This window comes from Triticum aestivum, chromosome 3A (genome assembly GCF_018294505.1).
Source record: "Triticum aestivum cultivar Chinese Spring chromosome 3A, IWGSC CS RefSeq v2.1, whole genome shotgun sequence".
NCBI lineage: Eukaryota > Viridiplantae > Streptophyta > Magnoliopsida > Poales > Poaceae > Triticum > Triticum aestivum.
Window position 1 is genome coordinate 1250464 of NC_057800.1, and position 8656 is coordinate 1259119.

The 8656-nt window shown below is 50.1% G+C and overlaps 1 long non-coding RNA gene across 1 annotated transcript; it reads left to right on the forward strand.

Moving 5' to 3' along the window:
- The first annotated feature begins 598 nt into the window (after window positions 1-598).
- Window positions 599-3505, forward strand: LOC123059750 (uncharacterized). Its single transcript, XR_006427543.1, has 2 exons — window positions 599-891; window positions 3125-3505. It is a non-coding gene; the product is annotated as an uncharacterized lncRNA (long non-coding RNA).
- Window positions 3506-8656: the final 5151 nt, after the last annotated feature.

Consider the following 8656-nt stretch of genomic DNA (forward strand, 5'->3'; position numbering starts at 1 on the left):
CCGTTCAATGACGCGCAAATGGACACGCAAACGTACAATAATGGCTATGGCAATGTTGGCGCGGCTCACAGCCGAACGCGGAGGCAAGGTCGTTGTGGCTGTCCAGGACTAGCGAGGCGATGGGCTGGAGGCCACGTCGCCCGCCTCGGTGCCCGGTGAGCTCTGCGACTTGTCGACTTCGATGCAGGTCCATGACAGCGCCGCCCGATTGTGCTCAACCCGTGAACTGCGGGTTGAAATAAATAAAAGGCAGGGGGTTTATTGTAAAATGCACAGCGTCAACCCGCTCGGTCCAGTTGGCTGCAAATTTGCATATAGAGGACAAGTTTTAGGATCAAATATGTCAAAAATAGAATAGTTGCTTACAATTAAGCTAATTAGGATTAAATTAATTGTTAGATAGGTTGCTTAGTTCTCAAGCAACCATGTACTTCCTTGACTCTCAAGGCAACTATGTAATTTCTTGACTCTCAAGTAACTATGTGTTACTTGACCGCCAAGCACCATGTGTACTTCCGCCTGGGTGTAAATAGCCCACTTCTATCATCAATAAAGACTGGTGGATCATCTTTCATTCAAACTCTTTCGTTCTTTATTTTTCACTCAAAACAAAATAGTTGCCCATCCGGAACAAATCGTAGGACTTGCAGTGCTATTACTAGAAAATAAAATAAAAAAGACGTTCGCTGGCCAACGTGGAAGCCAGCTTAGCCGTCCTACCCTGACCCATGCGGCCACCTCAGCGCACGCGTGGGCACTGTAGCCAACTACAGCCCGTGTGTGCATATACTTGGTCTTGGTCTTCCTCTTCTTCCCCGCGCGCTCCTCCCCCATTCCCCCGGCGACCAACCCCGTCCTCCTCCTCCGGCCCATCTCCGCCGCGAGCCTAAGGTACGTCGCCCTAATCGCGCGATCTAGGTTCGATTCGTCCCCGTCGTCGCTAGATCCGGCTCGCCGCGCCCGAAATCCCCCGCGGAATCGGGGTGAATTCGTGTGGTTCGATTTTCGTCGGGGCTGGTTAAGTTCCAATCCGGGGTCAAGGCCTCCTCCTCCTCCGCCCCCGACCGATCCCGTCGCCTCCCTGGCGTAGCTTAGCCTATCTCCCGCCTGGCTCCGTGCCGTGCGGCCCCCGATCTGATCCCGCCGAGAGCCCAGATCGCACGGGCAAATCGCGGGTCACGGTGCGCATCTGGGCGTGCGGCCTCAAGCCGCTTTTTTGTTGCTTCCGTGGTGGTCAGTCGGCCAAGTCACTACTGTCGTATGCCGGTGCCCGCTCACAATTCACTAGTACTGTACGTCTGAATAATTGGTGTGCGCTCCTTGTATAGCTTAGACTGAAGATGCAGGGATGTGCAGAATGGCACTGGTAAATTTTTCTATGAGGTGCGGTTATCCGCGAGCCATGATGACGACGTATGGAAGGGGCAATTGAGTGTGAGTAGATCAGATCGATTTACGCTAGCTAGGACCACAGATTGTCTGTGACATAACGAATCGAGTTCGTTCTCCGTATGTATGCCCATTCGAGCTAGAGTGGCCCGAGCCTGACGACCGCATGTTCTTAACTCCGTGTCTTATGTCTCATCTTTTATTTGTTATATGCTGATACATCATCTACACTTTCCGATTGCATCATCTTATCCTAAGCTGGTCAAATTTCTATCTCAAGTCTGTGAGAGTATCTTAGTACTGTAACCACCCACTTCCACAATTTTTCTTCCTGAATTGTTGGATCCTGTCCACTACGAAAGTAAGCCAGTAAGGCATAGACTTCCTATCTCAAGCTCAGACCTAAGGGTCCGGTTGCTTATCGGCGACTGTCATTTCTGGTGTTTACTATCTTGTTAGGCCTAGCACAATGCTAGGTGCTTACAAAAATAAACCGGATTTTTCAAAAGCACCGGTGCCTATTTCTATAGGAGATACGCCTAATTAAGCGTCTACCCTTTACAAATAAGCACCGGTGCTTAAGAAAAGCCTGGTTTATTTCTCTAAGCACCTTGCATTGTACAAGGCCTTAGGTAGCGGAGTCAGAGGATAATGAACCCCCTCACTTATGTGAGTCCAATATGAGAGCTGTCCCTGTGCCAAGTGCTATAAGCGAATGATGTCAGCTGAATTTTCCTTTATGCTGTCAGATTCAGCATGCTGATTTCTATTGTGAAAGCACCAGTTCTGTTAGCTCTTCATTTTGGAGAGTGTTAAAGGACATAAAGTATAAAATAGAACTGCGAGCCACATCGCTTGGCTGTGCACAGGACATGACTTCCAGCACCCCAACTAATGACCAGTTTTAACCCCGATGACTGGTTTACTGTTTTCTATCTTAAAACCATAATAATTTGTCAAAGCCATCCTCCTACGTCATGTGAGTTAACTAGTTAATTCAATCAAATTAACATTATGATTTGAAGGCACAGACACCACCTGCCATCTGAATTCTGAATGTTCCATCTCTTCTAGCCTGTCATTTTATTTATGCCATGGCAATGGGTATGCCTCTGCTACCTATGTGCTGTACAGCTCTATATCTTACTACTGGTTTGCGGTTTGTATCTTAGAGACCATGATTTGTGAATGACATCCTCCTATGTCATGAACATTAACTAGTTAAGTGAATCAGCATGGAATTCAGTATCAAATGTATGAGACCTCATTTTTATGATTTGAAGCCGCAAGCACCACCTGCAATCTGAATTCTGATCATATCACCTTCTCTAGTCTGTCATTATATTTATGTCATGACACTGGGTGTGCCTCTGCTAATGCCCAGGGCTATCTGCGATCTACGTGTTGTACATCTCGATAATCTTTGGATTCATACATTATTAGTATATCTTTCAAGCCAAACCTTTGGATTCATACATTACTAGCATTTGCTATGTTGACACATGGACGATGCAATATAACTGTGAGAGCATTTTTGTGCAGCCTAATGCTTGTAGTTATTTCTGACTGTTGTAAGAAACCCACCAGTTTAAGAAAAAAATGTGTTGTTCATAGGCATACAGTGCAGTTTATTACACGCCAAGCAAAAATGTTATGTTCAGCAAAAAGATCATTGCAATGCTTTAATATACCTTTTAAAACTTCTCTATGCTGATTCTTCTCTTGGCATTACCAGAGCTGAACAATGGCGAAGATCAAGCCAAAGGCATTGCTGGCACAGAGCAAGCAGAAGAAGGGCCCTACTCAGATCGGCCTGGTGAGGATCATCACCTACATCGTCCTCGGCGCCCTAGCAGTGTCCTCCGTTTACTATGCCTATCAGTACTGGCAGAGCAAAGGAGCGGCCGTTGCGGCAGCAGCAGGAGCAGCAGAAGGCGTCGTGGGGAACTAAAGCCCCAGGAACGTAGTTGATTTTGCTGCTGTTGTTGTATTGTCTTGTCAGTTTTTTCTGGTTGTCGCAGTCCGGTAAATTTGTGGAACATTGACAGAGCATGCGACGCTTAGTGTATCCCCCTGTAAATTGCCTTAACATTTATGCTTATATTTCCTTCTTCGACATGGAGTTCCGGTTGTTCAGTTGATAGTGTACTCCTCTGCTACTCACTACTCAGATAAACATACGAGGGCACAAAAAACTGTTCCCAAGTGTAACGTGCACATCCTGTAGCTAGTGTTTCTTTTTGGAGGAAAGCCTGTGGAAGTTGATAGTGTTTCTTCCAAAAAGAAACACTAGCCTTTGAGGGGTATTCATTTTGCCTTAAATTTTTTTAATTAGTCCAAATCATTTCGCCTTACCTGTTGTATGTTGAAGGTCTGAGTAATTCAGTGCGCCTAATTATCTACCCAGGGGAGTCCATGCGCCTTGGGTGTACCCAAATCTTATTTGACAAGTTAAGTGCCATTTATACACATTTTTGTTACATGGCGCACACCCCTCCAACGAAGTAGGTATTTTATTTACCACTTTTTTAGGAACCTTTCCAGGAGTTTCCGCTGGGTTTTCTGGGTGGTTTCTGAGAAAAGTATACTTTTCGTCCCTCAACTCTTGATGAAGTCTAGATTTGGTCCCTCAACTACGAAACCGGACAACTAGCACCTCCAACTCCTGAAACCACATAAGCTAAGTCCCTTTCCCGATTGCAAGCGATTTCATGATTATGTGGCATGGTTTTGACTGGGTCTGTGTCCACGTGGCAACCCCTAGCGGATCTCGTTCTTCCTTCCTGTTCTAACTCGGCTGAGCATTTTGTCGAGCAGTTGGCGTGCGTGTTGCAGCTGGAAGAGGACATGGGCATAGAAGCCTCCGGCGAGGTGGCTCTAGTTCTTGGCAACCTCCGTAAGGCTGCTAAGGCTTGCGTCCCCCAGCGCACCGCCCACTCCGCCGACGTTGACACCGAGATCGTGCTCTGGCGACACCAACACGTTTGTACCGTGCTGAGCTCACCAGCGCGAGGACGACGGCAGTAAAGTCTGCATGTCGACCGGCGACGCGCTCAAGACCACGTGCGCATCCGACAGCATACACTCGCCCGCTCCAGGTGATCTTTCCCTCAGCTCTCGCGCTCACGCTCGCTCCACCCAACAGACATGGCGAGCTGATTGCAGCGGCGGCAGAGCTCGAGAGGAGTGGCAGCCGTGGCGTCCTCCGGGTTGCTCAAGCAGCTCGGCCACTTGCCGGTCACATCGACGCTGCACTCATACTTGTAGTCTTGTACAGAGGACCAGAAGCTCAGACTACTCCGCGCGGACTCTGCGTCGGGAACCCAGCCAGCAAGTCATGGCCCTACTCGGCTACTACGTCGCCGGACCTGACCGTGTCGGCGGGTCCTTGTCTACGAGCTCCTCGAACAAGGCAGCCTCAACGCCCGCCCGCTCCCATGGCCGCTGTCGGCCACCGCTCGAGCTGCCGCACCCTGTCGTCTGCCCTGCCCTGCTGCGAAGTTGGTCGTCGACACGGACACGACTAGGGAGCACACGTATGCTTCCTAGCATTCCGGAGCATACACCCAAAATAAAAAAGATTTTGTCCTAATGCTACGATGCAAAGTCCATTTCAAAAAAAAAAAAAAACGGAAATGTTAACGTCCACACGTGTGGGCGTTTGCATCTCGCCCACATGCGTGGATCCGCGTCCGTTCGTGAGCGCATGAATCTTGGCATGTTTCTAGTGCCACGTAGGACTGGCCTAGTGTGTGGGCGTTCAGCCGGTCGCCCACACGGGCGTTTCACCACACAGGAGGGGCTGGTGTGTGGGCGTTCAGCAGTTCGCCCACACGCCACTTTGCACGCACACATAAGGGCTAGTTGCCATGTGTTTTTGCACTGCACATGGCAACTGTCCCTAGTGTGCTTTTATAAGCAGGTGACAACTCTCTTTTTTTACCCGAGTTTGCCATGTGTTTTGCAGGGTACACGGCAACTGCCTAGTGTGCACGTAAGCAGATGACAACTCTCTTTTACCGAGTTGCCATATGTTTTTGCATGCTACATGGCAACTGCCCTAACGTGAATGTACTGTTGGAAATATGCCCTAGAGGCAATAATAAAAGCATTATTATTATATTTCCTTGTTCATGATAATTGTCTTTATTCATGCTATAATTGTATTATCCGAAAATCGTAATACATGTGTGAATAATAGACACCAACATGTCCCTAGTAAGCCTCTAGTTGACTAGCTCGTTGATCAACAGATAGTCATGGTTTCCTGACTATGGACATTGGATGTCATTGATAACAAGATCACATCATTAGGAGAATGATGTGATGGACAAGACCCAATCCTAAACATAGCATAAGATCGTATAGTTCGTTTGCTAGAGTTTTTCCAATGTCAAGTATCCTTTCCTTAGACCATGAGATCGTGTAACTCCCGGATACCTTAGGAGTGCTTTGGGTGTACCAAACGTCACAACGTAACTGGGTGACTATAAAGGTATACTACGGGTATCTCCGAAAGTGTCTGTTGGGTTGACACGGATCAAGACTGGGATTTGTCACTCCGTATGACGGAGAGGTATCACTGGGCCCACTCGGTAATACATCATCATTATGAGCTCAAAGTGACCAAGTGCTGGTCACGGGATCATGCATTACGTACGAGTAAAGTGACTTGCCGGTAACGAGATTGAACAAGGTATTGGGATACCGACGATCGAATCTCGGGCAAGTAGCATACCGATTGACAAAGGGAATTGTATATGGGGTTGCTTGAATCCTCGACATCGTGGTTCATCCGATGAGATCATCGAGGAGCATGTGGGAGCCAACATGGGTATCCAGATCCCGCTGTTGGTTATTGACCGGAGAGCGATCTCGGTCATGTCTACATGTCTCCCGAACCCGTAGGGTCTACACACTTAAGGTTCGGTGACGCTAGGGTTGTAGGGATATGTATATGCAGTAACCCGAATGTTGTTCGGAGTCCCGGATGAGATCCCGGACGTCACGAGGAGTTTCGGAATGGTCCGGAGGTAAAGAATTATATATAGGAAGTGCTATTTCGGCCATCGGGACAAGTTTCGGGGTCACCGGTATTGTACCGGAACCACCGGAAGGGTCCCGGGGGTCCACCGGGTGGGGCCACCTGCCCCGGGGGGCCACATGAGCTGTAGGGGGTGCGCCTTGGCCCATATGGGCCAAGGGCACCAGCCCCAAGAGGCCCATGCGCCAAGAGATAAGGAAGGGAAGAGTCCCAAAGGGGGAAGGCACCTCCTAGGTGCCTTGGGGAGGAGGGATTCCTCCCTTGGCCGCCGCCCTCCTAGGAGATTGGATCTCCTAGGGCCGGCGCCCCCCTAGGCTCCCTATATATAGTGGGGGAAGGAGGGCCTCTCACACCACGCCTTTGGTGCCTCCCTCTCCCTCTCCAACACCTCCTCCTCCTCCATAGAGCTTGGCGAAGCCCTGCCGGAGTACTGCAGCTCCACCACCACCACGCTGTCGTGCTGCTGCTGGAGCCATCTTCCTCAACCTCTCCTTCCCCCTTGTTGGATCAAGAAGGAGGAGACGTTACGCTGACCATACGTGTGCACAATGTAGGACATCATCATAATGTGCACAATGTGATCAAGGAGTTGATCACGGGATGATGTGTTACGAAACGAGTAAAGAGACTTTCTGGTAACGAGATTGAACAAGGTATCGGGATACCGACGATCGAATCTCGGGCAAGTATCGTACCGCTAGACAAAGGGAATTGTATACGGGATTGATTAAGTCCTTGACATCGTGGTTCATCCGATGAGATCATCGTGGAACATGTGGGAGCCAACATGGGTATCCAGATCCCGCTATTGGTTATTGGCCGGAGAGTCATCTCGGTCATGTCTGCATGTCTCTCGAACCCGTAGGGTCTACACACTTAACGTTCGGTGACGCTAGGGTTATAGAGATATTAGTATGCGGTAACTCGAAAGTTGTTCGGAGTCCCGGATGAGATCCCGGACGTCACGAGGAGTCCCGGAATGGTCCGGAGGTAAAGAATTATATATAGGAAGTGCTATTTCGACCATCGGGACAAGTTTCGGGGTCACCGGTATTGTACCGGGACCACCGGAAGGGTCCCGGGGGTCCACCGGGTGGGGCCACCTGCCCCGGGGGGCCACATGTGCTGTAGGGGGTGCGCCTTGGCCTGTATGGGCCAAGGGCACCAGCTCCAAGAGGCCCATGCTCCAAGAGATAAGGGAAAGGAAGAGTCCTAAAGGGGGAAGGCACCTCCGAGATGCCTTGGGGAGGAGGGACTCCTCCCTGGCCGCACCCTTCCTTGGAGGAAGGGCCAAGGCTGCGCCCCCCTCTCCCTTGGCCCTATATATAGTGGGGGGAAGGGAGGGCAGCAATACCTAAGCCCTGGCGCCTCCCTTTCCTTCCCATGACACATCTCCCTCCTCCCGCAGCGCTTGGCGAAGCCTTGTTGGAATCCCGCTACTTCCACCACCACGCCGTCGTGCTGCTGAATCTCCATCAACCTCTCCTCCCCCCTTGCCGGATCAAGGAGGAGGAGACGTCGCTGCTCCGTACGTGTGTTGAACGCGGAGGTGCCGTCCGTTCGGCGCTAGGATCTCCGGTGATTTGGATCACGTCGAGTACACCTTCCTCATCTCCGTTCTTTGAACGCTTCCGCGCGTGATCTACAAAGGTATGTAGATGCAATCCGATCACTCGTTTCTAGATGAACTCCTAGATGGATCTTGGTGAAACCGTAGGAAATTTTTTGTTTTCTGCAACGTTTCCCAACATGTACATGGCAACTGCCCTAACGTGCACGTAAGCAGATGGCAATTCTTCCTTTTTACATGGCAACTGCCTAGCATGCTTGTGAGCACATGGCAACTCTCTCAACTGCCTAGTGTTAATATGTGGCAACTCCTAAAGTTATGAAATCATGGCAACTACATTAGATCAGACCATACATGGCAACTGCAGTTGAGCAACCATAGCAACTGCAGTTGTCCAACATGGCAACCGTAGTTCAGCGACATGGCAACTGCAATTAAACGAACATGGACGAGGGTCTGGACCATGACAACTGTGGGCGCACGGTGACCGTCACGCATGGCGTGCGGGACCAGGAGGTACGGTGCCTGACATACGGGCGTGTGGGCGTTATCAACTTCGCCCACACGCACACGTGTGAGAGGGATCGGGAGGGGGAAAAAGAGACGTGTGGGCGCTAATTGTTTTGCCCACACGTAGGTGTGTGGGCTGTTCC